This window comes from Filicampus tigris, chromosome 2 (genome assembly GCF_054856515.1).
Source record: "Filicampus tigris isolate MCC_2025a chromosome 2, RoL_Ftig_1.0, whole genome shotgun sequence".
In the NCBI taxonomy this organism is placed as follows: Eukaryota; Metazoa; Chordata; class Actinopteri; order Syngnathiformes; family Syngnathidae; genus Filicampus; species Filicampus tigris.
The window spans coordinates 13,901,890-13,914,749 of record NC_141218.1 but is presented as its reverse complement, the minus strand read 5'-3'; the positions used below and the strand labels follow the sequence as shown (position 1 = coordinate 13,914,749).

The window sequence follows — 12,860 nt, the reverse complement described above, 5'->3', positions numbered from 1 at the left end:
CATATTTGCACCATCCAATCACTTTTGAACTCGTTCGTATGTGTCAGACATGACTGACTTGGTCGAATGGGACACTCCTTGATCAGATTTCCTGTGCATCGTCAAGAAACACACTTGAATGGTGTGGCGTGAAGAAATCCTTCCAGCAAGTAAATGTCAGTAATTGGGAAACTGGTGGAAAAAAAATGCTTCAATTGAGAACGAGAAGCACAAACAAACAACGATGGAGTAAATAAGAGTCTTCTGTATTTACTTCACCGCGCTAAGGAGACACATTTTTATCGAAGAGAAAACTGCGGGCCAGCTGCAGCAAAATTGAGAGACCCTGGAGTCGACAAACACAGAGGAGAATGAGGGTCTCCTGTATTTACTCCTCTGTGTTGAGGAGATCCATTTTCATCCAAGAGCAGACTGCAGGCCTGCTGCAGCAAATTGGAGACTATGGAGACTCAGGTCACAGTAACAGCATAAGCAGAGCTGGGCACTTGACCCTTTTTTGCCGGTCCGGCCGCGACCCTCCACCCTTGACCTGGGTGCCCTTCCGGCCGTGACCCCCTGCCCTTATTCAAAAAAATTATCACCCCATTATTACTTCTACACAGCAAGGAGCCACATTTTTATCCAAGAGGAGACTGCAGGCTTGCTGCAGCAAAGTGAAGACTATGGGGACTCAGGTCAAAGTAACAGTATAAATGAAGGTTAGCAAGGAACGGCACATCCTAACAAAGAACAATGGAGAAACATGAGAATCTCCTGCTTTCTACACAGTAAGGAGACACAATTTTAGAGGAGACTGTGGGCCTACTGCAGTAAATTAGATATCCGTTGTCAATGAAAATGGATTAGATTTGATTCAAGAGGCGATTGCAAGTTCGTCAAGTGGAGACATCGGAGTCCTCTCTGGCTCTCCCTCGCCATTAAGATGCCTGCTCAAATAAGCTACCTAATACATAGTATTACCACACAAACAAAATGAATGCACTTTTTTGGGGACCCACTAAATCTTCATCAAGTCACCTCCGTCTGCCCTTTTTCCAACAGTTTCCAGGACCTCTTTCCCACACGGATTTGTCAAACAAGCTCTTTAGTACAAAACCATCTGCTACATTTGCGGGGTCTCACTTTCATACAAAACTGAAGTGAGATTTGATTAAAAGCAGGCTGCCACACATCCGGATGAGACTACACACACACCAACTAACAGCTAATGTGGGTCGAGGTAATGGATACCCCCACCCACGGGGTTGAGGGGGTTGGAGGGTTCCCAAGTCGTGAAGCATATCCATCCCTCTGTGAAAACAACTCGGGGAAAGCCTTACATTCTTTAAATAGCGGGTATGATCAGGTTACTGCGGCATGGAGGCATGTGTGCCAATCGCCATGTGTCGGGTGACATCATCAACTACTGGGACAGGTGTAATGTTTATTTTCTTATCTAAAAAGCTCCTGGTCCTCTTTTAAATGTTGTTTTGGAGACTGTGGGGTGTAATTTATCCAAGTGGAAACTAGGGGCCCACTGCAGCAAAGTGGAGATTGTGAAGTCTAATGGTACAGCAACAGTGGAGGTGAATGAGGGTCCCCTGTATTTTCTAGCCTGGTTCTAGACTGTAACTGGTACAGTCTAGCCTGGTACTGCTCGGGTCTAATTTAGCATTAGCCTGGCTCTACTCTGATCCTGGTCTGATACTGGCCTATTACTAGGCTTGTCAAGCCTCCTTTTAGACTGGTTTTGATGTGGTACTCATATGGTCCTACTTTGTCTCTGCCAGTCTGGTTCTAGCCAGTTCCTAACCCTGTACAAGGCTGATACTTTACTAGTAATAACCTAACTAATCTAGTCCTCGTCTAATACTAGTCTCAAAAATAGTTTAGTGCTAGCCTGACTATGGTTTGCAATCGACCTGAATTAGACTGGTCCAGCGTATTACTGCTCTGGTTTTAGCCTGGTTCTAGCCTGGTGCTAGTCTGAAACTCACAGGGTCCTGGTACTAGGCTTGCTTACCTCTCGACTAGTACTATCTTGGGTCAAGCCTGGTTCTAATCCAGCCCTAGTATGGCACTAAATTCAAACTAGTCCAAAACAAATATGGCTCTTGCCTGGCACAAGTCTCAAACTGGTAAAGTGCAGCCTGCTACTAGACTGCCTCTAGCCTGGTAAAAGCCCGGTACTTGGTACTAATATAATCTGAACTCTGGCTTTGAGTTTGGTACTAGCATGGTTCTAGTCTAGTCATAACCTGAATCTAACCTGGTCCTACTCTGGCACTAGTCTAGTCCTAATCTGGTTGTATCCTTGTTCACATCCGACAGTAGCCTGGTACTTGTCAGAAACAAGCCTGGTTGTAGTCTATGTCTAGCCTTTGTAGACAATGTCTGCCCGTTTTAAGTCTAGCCCTTGTTTGTCTCTGACCAGTCTGGTTTTACCTGCTCTAATCTGGTAATTGGTATTATTTTTTTGCCATCTGAGGACGGAAGTGCTCTCCCATCCCAGAACCCCAAATGGTACGTTCTTGTCATCTATCAAGTGAGGCCTATTGATGATTTATGTTGTGTCTTTATAAAAATATGTTGTTTTAAACAGAATCTGACTACAAAGCTTCAACTGAATGGACAAGTGCTATACTAGAAACTCATTATTTTTCCTAAACGAGTCTTTACTCCAACACGTCTCGGTTGTGTTGTCCTTGAAATGTGAAGATTCCTATCACATCTGCCCGAGGTGTCAAATGTATGCAGCTGTTCACGCATGGCTGCACAAGCTAAAATTAGCCAGCCTGCGGTGCTCCCGTAAGCGTAAAATGTGCCGCAATGCTTTAGTGCAGCCGCATGAATTAAGGAGCTTCTGCACACCGGAGCCAAGGAATCTTCTCTCAGCTTCACAATTGCTTGTTTGTCATCCATGAGACAGCTCTTTGGTTTTTGTGTTGGTTAACACGTCTAAATCTAAAGTCTGAGACTGAGTGTAAATCCAGAAATTAAATGAAGTACAGTATTCCAATACTTTCTTCTGAAAAAAAAAAACCCTTAAGCATTCACACGATTACTGGATTAGCACATAATGCTAAATTATACGTATATGTAAAAAAATACATAACATGAAAAAAACATTTAAAAAATAAAAACATAAATGAAAAAAAATCAGTCGAATTAAAAAATAAAACAATTACAAAAAAATTTAATACATAAAAATAATAAACAATATTTAAATAAAAATAAAAATCATCACATTTTCAATTAAAAATATAAACAAATAACATGAAAATGAATACAAATGCGGCACGGTGGCCGACTGGTTAGCACGTCCGCCTCACAGTTCAGAGGTCGTGGGTTCGATCCCGGCTCCGGCCTCCCTGTGTGGAGTTTGCATGTTCTCCCCGTGCCTGCGTGGGTTTCCTCCGGGTACTCCGGTTTCCTCCCACATTCCAAAAACATGCATGGTAAGTTGATTGGACTCTCTAAATTGCCCCTAGGTGTGATTGTGAGTGCGTATGTTTGTCTCTGTGTGCCCTGCGATTGGCTGGCAACCAATTCAGGGTGTCCCCCGCCCACTGCCCAAAGACAGCTGGGATAGGCTCCAGCACGCCCGCGACCCTTGTGAGGATAAGCGGTATGGATAATGAATGAATGAATGAATGAATACAAATAAAGAGACAGTATGTAAAATAAGAAATGTACAAAATGAAATCAGATTAAAATTAAAAAATAAATGACATGTTATTAAAAATGAAAATAAAATTGAATAAACAAGTACAAGTAAAATGATTTTTTTAAAATTATAAATGAAAAAATTAATGCATCAATTCAATTATATAAGACTTAAAATAAATCAGTTACACAATTTATTAATACAAATACAATAAAATTAATATATAAATGAAAATAAAATACAATAAAAAACAATTTCAACTAATATACTATACAAACAAAACATCTTGTTTAAAAAATTAGCACAAACAAAATAAAAATAAATCAGCACAAACACAGTAAAATTAATTAAATAAATAGAAATGAAAAGACATATAAACAATACATCCAATATAAAATGAAACCCAAACAACATATAAATAGATAAATAACTAAATAGGAAAAGTGAAATATTTACATACTCCCCAGCAACATTCAACCATCGCATGGAAATATATCCATTCATCCATTATCTGTACCGCTTATCCTCACAAGGGTCGCGGGGCATGCTGGAGCCTATCCCAGCTGTCTTTGGGCAGTAGGCGGGGGACACCCTGAATTGGTTGCCAGCCAATCGCAGGGCACACAGAGACAAACATCCGCACTCACAATCACACCTAGGGGCAATTTAGAGTATCCAATCAACTTACCATGCATGTTTTTGGAATGTGGGAGGAAACCGGAGTACCCGGAGAAAACCCACGCAGGCACGGGGAGAACATGCAAACTCCACACAGGGAGGCCGGAGCCAGGATCGAACCCACGACCTCTGAACTGTGAGGCGGACGTGCTAACCAGTCGACCACCGTGCCGCCGCATGGAAATATAAACCAAGATAAATTATTATAAAACTATATGTCATAACTGATTTTTACTTATTAGTTGTGGATCAAAACGTTCACAAAAATAGTATATTTATTGTATATAATATTTGTTTATATCAAATCTTGGAAGGATCACCTTTCAGACGTACGTGATGTGTAGTTTTTGTCATTGTTCGTCAAAACTAGGAATTAACTTGGTGGGTCATTAAGGTAGTAATATTAAGATTTAATTTTTGAAAGAATTCAACCAGATAAAAGTGTTTTTTATAATTGCAACTTCATGACTACACTTTTTCATCGGCCCGCGACATGGGAATTGCATGAATTCAAGGATGGTAAGATTTAATTTTTGGAAGAATTCAACCAGATAAAAGTGTTTTTTTATAATTGCAACTTCATGACTACACTTTTTAATCGGCCCACGACATGGGAATTGCATGAATTCAAGGATGTTTCCCTGGCATTGGTATGTTTCAATAGCTGGACTGCAGCTATCCATTTAGTCTAGTTTGCGCCTCGGGGCAACAGAGGACACAACTGCGGGATTCTTCAGGGTTCCCACCGAGGTGACGAGATGCCCTCCAGAGACGCCAGCCAAGGTCAACTCCCGGACAAGGAAGTGCGGGCGGAATTCAGAGGAGCGAGGTCTTGGTCTTGGTGAAAGCTGTGTTGTGCTCTTGTAACCCATCAAACCCACCCGCACCATGCAACAGAAGAAGCTTTGTAACTCAAAACTTGACTTGACATGCACTTAAAAAAAATTAATATCTGTGAATCACAAGCACCTTATATAATCAGGCTAGAACCAGACTAGACACAGACGGTTAAGAACTGGACTAGTACCAGAATTCAAGGAGGCAAGTACCAAGCAAGCGCCAGTGTCCTACCCGGTAAGAACCAGCTAGTAACAGACCACTATCGGGCTAGGACACAGACACACTACAACCAGATTAGGACCAGGCAAGTTTAAAACTAGTAGCAGACTAGAAGCAGCTTTCACACATTTGGCACATCAAAATTATGATTTATAGGCATTAACATGGAGTGTTTATTTAATCATCATCAGTCATAATGCCTCATCATTTGAGTTTCAACTAGTTTGTTCTTGCCTACTTTTTTTCACTTGAACCTCCACAATTTTCCGCTAATGTGCCCTTAAAAGCGTGTCAAAATGGTCACCGGAAGCTTTTTACAAAAGCGGCGATACGTTATGCAAGTTGCTGTACAAATAGGCTAGCATTAGAGAGTGAATTTAGCAGAAAAAACATCAAATTACAGTGCGGGAGCAGGTCAGGACGACGAGCAAAAGCAAAGACCAAGAAACAAGGAAGCGCGTGGTGATTGACAGCAATGTGCTCTGACAAGCAGGCCTGACTGACTGCTGGGAGGCTCGGATGTCTATGCTCAATTTTAGATTTGGGTTTTGACAGGCAACACTTCATTTGCATTTGAGTGTGTTTTAACCCTTCAAGAGACGGATGGATCAACAAACGCTTCAGCAACACATGTAGACTGACAATATCGCAATACCCATAGGCATAAATACTTAATTTGGTGTCAAAAACAACTGCAGCTACTAAGTCACTTACAGTAGTTGCGAAATTCTTCGTTGTTTTTGCATGACAGTCTTATACTGCCTCCGGGTGGCCAAGTTGCGCACACCAAAAGGAGCCACAATTAATTATTTACATGCACAAAATGTTCAGTTCTTTACATTCTATTAAAATGTGTTATTACCAACTTTGTAAAGTACAACATTATAAAGTGCAATTTTCCATATAAAAAATCCCCATAACATTTGTTATCTTTTGGGGGGAGGCTTCTTTAAACGGCAAGTCAATTAATTCAATCTTTAATTTTAGAAATATAGCCATCCGTCCATTATCCACACCGCTTATCCTCACAAGGGTCACGGGATATATATTTGATTAAAATGACTATACATGTAATTTAAAATTCCCGCCACAAAATAGAAAAATACTGAGAACAAATTTTAAGTTTGTTTTAAAGATATTCCAAATGGCATTATTATTATTATCATTTATTATTATTTTTTTAATGTTGAATCATTTAATGGCAGTTTTTGTAATTGCATGTGAAGACTACATGAACATTAGATGTTTAACCAACATTTAAACCAGAGAACTATCTATGGGAGGTGGTAAAAACAAGATAAAGACCCAAATCACACTGCCAAAACAACCAAGGAGATCAGTCACATAAACGTTCGACCTAAACCCTATTGAGCATGCATTTTACCCTTAACTCATTCACTGCCATTGATGAATTTACTTGTCTTTTCACAGTCCAGCCATTAAATACCAGTATTTTTTTCAATTTTTTTTTCAAACATTAGCGCAAAAGAGGGTCTGAAAATGTTTGGCAGTAAATGAGTTAAGGAGGAGATTAAAGGAAGTGGTAAAGCCCCGTAAACTAACTAAGTGAACATGTCTGTGATGATCATCATTATCCTATTACACACAGAGACCCCACAAAACCGCCACAAAAGAAGCTCCAATATTTCCCGGGCACGGGATATTGCCACCATGTCTTTGCCAAGCAGAGTGTCTTTATCTGTAGTGTGATGTTATTGTTCCCAGTCAAGGGCGGCTGAAATGAGGCGGCACAACTACATTGGTGCCCGGGCGGGAGCGATAAGCGGCACCAAAAAGGAGGTGGTCGACAAAGTGCCACATATTATTTCATGACATCATTTATCCTGCTTATTGTTTTGGCCCGAGTGCCTTTTCCTCACCGAGAGCCACCCTGCCCGCGAGCTATTTATAAACGCTGTGCTGAGTCAGTGCATTCTGCACACTCAGTAGTCTGGATGGTAGGGCAGGATCGCTATGAAACACAGTTGTCCCAGTGGTGTTGCCGTATCACTTTGAATAATGTCCATTTTGTGGCCCGTGTTAGGGTTTTTTAAACAAAAGTTACGGTTTATAATTAGAGTTTCAAACAAGGGTTATGTTTTTAAAGTGGAGTTACACGACATCTGGGGTTTCAAAGTCGGGTTTCAAGCCTGGGTAAGGGTTTCAAACTATGGTTTGGGATTCAAATTGGGTCATGGTTATGGATTAGGGTCCCAAGACAGGTTTAGGGCTTCAAATGAGGTTTTCAAGGCAGGGTTAGGGTTTCAGTAAAGGGTTTCAAGCCAGGGTTAAGGTTTCAAAATAGTGTTTTAAAATGGCATTAGGATTTCCAGCCAGGATTAGGGTCTAAAAGTAGGGCATCAAACCTGGATTTAGGGTTTCAAATTAGGGTACAGACTTCAAATTAGGTTATGATTTCAGATTAGGGATTCAAGACAGGTTTACGATTTCAGAGGAGGCTTCATGTTTGGGTTTCCAGCCAGGATTGGTGTTTCAAAGTTGGGTATACAGCCAGAGTTCAGGTTTCAGAGAAGGGTTTGAAGTCTAGGTTATGGTTTCAAAGTAAGGTTTCAAGGCACTGTTGGAGTTTTAAACAAGAGATGGTTTAAATTATGGTTTCCAAAAAATTGTTATGGTTTAAAAGAAGTGTTTTAAGCCTCGGTTGAATGTAACATTTAAGGCCAATGTTAGGGTTTCAAATGAGGTTTTCAGTCCTGTGTCACGTTTTCAAACCAGGGTTAGCTTTTCAAATTGCAGTTTTAAACCAAGATTAGGTTTCAGAGAAGGGTTTCAAACCTACCTACGTGTAGGCAGCAACGCTCTCAGATTCTAGTTAGCAGTAACATGCAGAAAATTACTGAAAGGTTGCCCAATGACAGTATATATATATATTAGTGGTGTAACGGTACGCTAAATCACGTTTCACTTCGTTTTTTTGGTAAACTTCGGTTCGGAATATTTTCGGTACAAAAAACTTTTTTTTTTAAAATATTTTTATTTTGAAAAGATGTCAAGTAAATTGTACTTTTTTTTCGAAAAAATAAATAAAAGCGAACCATTCAGGTGATATTCTAAGAAATTACACCAGAATAAAAAATACATGAACAATAAAGATCTAATTTTGTAAATTATTAAGACATTGAAATCTTTAAATACTCAGCAGCAACAGCCTTTGACACATCTAAGTATTCAAGTTGAAGACAAGTTGTCATTACAGTACATATATACACTTTTATGATGAAAAAAATACATACAATATCAGTTATAATTATTGCTAACTATATTAAACTATTTTTATAATGAAAAATATACAGTAACTTTAAAAAGTCTTTGTGAAATTGTATACACTTGGCATTGAAATCTTTGAATGTTCAACAGCATATTGTAACGAATTGGGTTATTTGTGTTGTGGTCGGATTTGTGTGTTGCTGAGTTGTGATGTTTCCGAGGTTCATGAATGCATCGTACGGCAAGCGAGTGGAGCAGCGGAGAAAGAAGAGCGTGAGCAGTTGTACTTGCATTAATAAAAATGTGATAATTAAACTACGTCTGACGGCGTGTTCCTGGAATACGCTACAATATGATAAATCTCGCTATTTAAGTTTGACGTTTTTGCTCCCTCGTCGAAGAAACATTCGCAGTCGGATGATGCCGTGCATGTTAGACGTGCTACCTGCCGCCCATCTCATATAGCAATGTCGGCACACAACTTTCGGACTCAACCACGTACCTTTCCCCATCGGCGATTTTAACAGGACAGCCAGTATGTTCCCAAACAGGAGACCGCAGTGTACGGGCGGACCTTCGAGCTCTAGCTCTTTTCTGGCTCTCTCTTTTGTGCCGCTAGCCTCCTCTACCGCATGCAACAGTCAATATCACCTGTGCGTAAGATCGCGCTAATAAGTGGACCAAACCGAACATGCCATACCGAAACGTATGAATACACCCACGTGTACCGTTACACCCCTAATATAAAGTTATATATATATATATATATATATATATATATATATATATATATATATATATATAAAGTTATATATATATATATATATATATATATATATATATATATATATATATATATATATATATATATATATATACATATGCATACCTACCTCCTGAATAAATTACATACCTACCAAATAAACTATCTACCTGCCAATCCACTTAAAAAGTACCTACCTACCGTACTTACCTAACTACCAAATAAATCATGACCACCTCATGAAGTACTTATCTACTAACCCATCACCCTACCTACCATATCTCAAATGCACCATTTCTATTACCCCATACACACACTTACTGTATAGCCTATGAGACTTAGCCTGAACTGTGAGCCCTGGAGCGTGTGTTTAGAGTGTGGCATTTACTCAACTGGTACCAGAAATTCCCTACAACAGGTCCTCTTTGGCTCTGATATCTCAATCCCATTTTTCCCGGCCACCCAGGACTTGGACGCGCTCCAACATCCAATCACGGCATCTACATCTGGAAACCCCGGGACCCTCGATATGTGCCCGCACCACCCCCCTTACAAAATGTGACAACATGCTCATATGTCTCAAAGTGTGCTCCTGAGCAGCCAGCCACTTTTTCAAACTACTATGCCATAAGCACGTATTTGTCCCCATGGTAATCTCATGAATGCACAATATGCCTCTTTATCTTTAACCCCACCCTTCTATATGACGATTTTTTTCCCCCCGCCCCCCCCTCCCGTAGGGTATGTGGCTGACCCCGCTCACCCCCTGCCTGTCACTCTCCCAGTGTAATCTGGTAATCTGGAGCGGAACAGCGGCCTCTGTGATCACTGGCAGGTCGGGTTCGGCGCATGCATACCTTCCTTCGGCGGTGCTCAGAGGGGGGGGGGGGGGGGGGTACGAGGGAGTTTTTATGGAGGTAATCCGCATCTCCGGCGGGGGTTTGGTACTAATAAGATCAGGGCCAGGGGGGACGGCGCTTACGGGTGGGCTTGGGCGCGGAGAAATTTGGCCTTGTACGGGAACGTTAACCGGGAACACTTAACTCCCATGTGGGATCTGAAGACTCCCCTAATCTAAAATTAATCTACAGATAGAACAAGTATTCGGTGGGTATTGATGTGTAATGCTGGATGTTTTACTTTTACATGCCATTCGGTGGAAGACTATTTCTTATTGTATATATTATATTATATTAAATTTATTATTGGCGAAATCAAAGAACATTTATAAAAGGAATTAAGGTACCATGGGCTAATTAATGGCCAATCTACTTTAAAAAGTACCTAATGATCTCTCTATATAGATAGTTGGGTACCTAACTATTTGCCTACAGTACCTACTGAATAACATTAAGTATCTTTGTATTTACATGGACTTCTACAGTTGAGAAAATCACAGGTCAATTACAAAAGGGATAAAGAGTACCACAACGTAAAAAAGATCAACATTTTGCCTTGGGTGATTCAAGATGCTATGACTCAACAATCAATACAGTTTCGAGATCGGTTTACTGGTAAGGTTATGGGTAGGGTTCGCCCATAGAGAATGAATAGATAAATGGAAGTGAAACATACTCGCGAAAAAATGTCAAAACAGGTCAGAATTTTATTGGAAACTGGCACCAATTTGGAAGTCCAAACTTTTACCAGGCCATCAAGAACCTTTCCTGGCTACGGATCCCGGGCCCTTGCCAGGGCTGGCGGCTCCGAGGTCAGATTTATGTTTTCCCACCCGACTTTTTGGGCAAGGGGGTCGGATCCAAAAAATTGGAACCTTTCACTCCAAATCTTATAACATCTTTTGCAAAGGTTAAGGGGTTTACATTAGAATTAAAGGTTAGGGTTAGACTTGGGTAATGGGGATTAGGATTATAGTTATGATTAAGCGTTTGAGTTAGAGGTTAGGGTTCAGTGTTAAGAGTTATGGATTAGGTTTGGCTTCGGTTAGAGTTAGATGTTAGGGTGATTATGGTGAGTTTGTAGGCTTAGAGTTAACCATTGGGGTTGTCACATTTGTCACATCTGGCACCTACAAACAAATTCTCCAATGTCGTAAATTTCAACACTAAGTCTACTCCCGTGACATATGCTATACTTTAATGTCTACGTTTCCACGCAGCGTAGCCTCTGTTCAGTCTCTAAGATCAGCATTCAGCCATCTTTTTTTTACTCATGGCTATCATTAAACCAAGCCAGGCAGCTGGACTACCGTTCGGATCGCCAAGTTTTAAATCAAATTAAAATATGATGTTGGAAGCGATTCTTTATGTGTGTGGCGAGTGAAATGGAAAACTGTTACATCAGACGTGCAACTAGACTGCAATCAGATCACAGACGAGGTCAGTTTGGGTTATGGCCGTAGGACGTCCTTTGACTGTTAGCTCTGGTTTTTGAGGCAAAAATAAAACACAAAAGTGCAGCTGTGCACATGCTTTCAAGTTGTCTCACTTTATTAAGTGTGAAAAATTATAGGCTCACCACGCATCAGTCAGACCAACACATCATGTCCAGTGGTTGTTATTGTAATATAATCATCAGCCACCAAAACAAAGGAAGTTTACCAGTGTCATGCGTATCATTTCCTCTTTTTTAAGACTTGAGGCTCACTGTGTGATCTAAAAAAGACTCCCAGCAGCAGCATCCCTCAAGGAAGTGCTGCAGTATAAGCAGCTGCTTAAATTTAATACTGTCCCTCCATCAACGCCTGCTAATAAGAACTAAACAGCCACTTCACCTTCTTGTGAGAAACAAGATGTTTGGATATTTCAGTGGACAAGATATAGATTGAGTTCAGTCCAACCGGCTAAAAACACCAAATACTACAGATAATGTTCCACCCCGGTCCTGTAAGTGGCAGTGATGTGCATTACAAAGGAGGTGCAAACAAGGTTTTCTGAAAATGCACCACAGTTTTTGGCTTCTTTCCTATTAAGTGTTATCAGACCGCATGGTTACGTACTCAACTAACCAAACAAACAACCAAGAAGCCATTAAAGCAGCACTAGGCAAAAATTCTATCTTAATAACATTTTTTCACAACTCTTTTGATGAAACATTGACTTACAAGTAGTTGAATGGGACTTTTGTCATGCCCTGGGGGCGGGGTGGGAGGGGGATAATGGGTCTGTTTCGTTTTTACTGGCACTAAGCAACTTTGAGGAGGATGGGAGCAACACTGGCACACACACACAAAAAAAAAACAATACTAATGTCCTGAATTGCTTTAAAGTATACTCACTTCCTCCTTTCGCTATAAGGATGGAAGTCAATTTGAATGCCTACGCACTATTAATGGTGTCATGGCAGAAGCCCCAAAACAAACCAAAAACAAAAGTATCATCGCTATTCATCTTTCACACAGCCACTTGAAATAGAAATGTAATTCAGTCCAACTTGCAGGCCAGCAAGAGCTCAGGATTTCACGACACTACGCGGTGGCAGGCATGGGAAATATGGTTGACCTTTGTCAAAACACTACCGCTTTTT

At 40.6% G+C, this 12,860-nt stretch overlaps 1 protein-coding gene across 3 annotated transcripts in view; it reads right to left on the bottom strand.

The window, feature by feature from the left end:
• pdgfc (platelet derived growth factor c) overlaps window positions 1–12,860 on the bottom strand; it is a 43,878-nt gene that overhangs the window by 29,587 nt on the left and 1,431 nt on the right. The window lies entirely within an intron of this gene.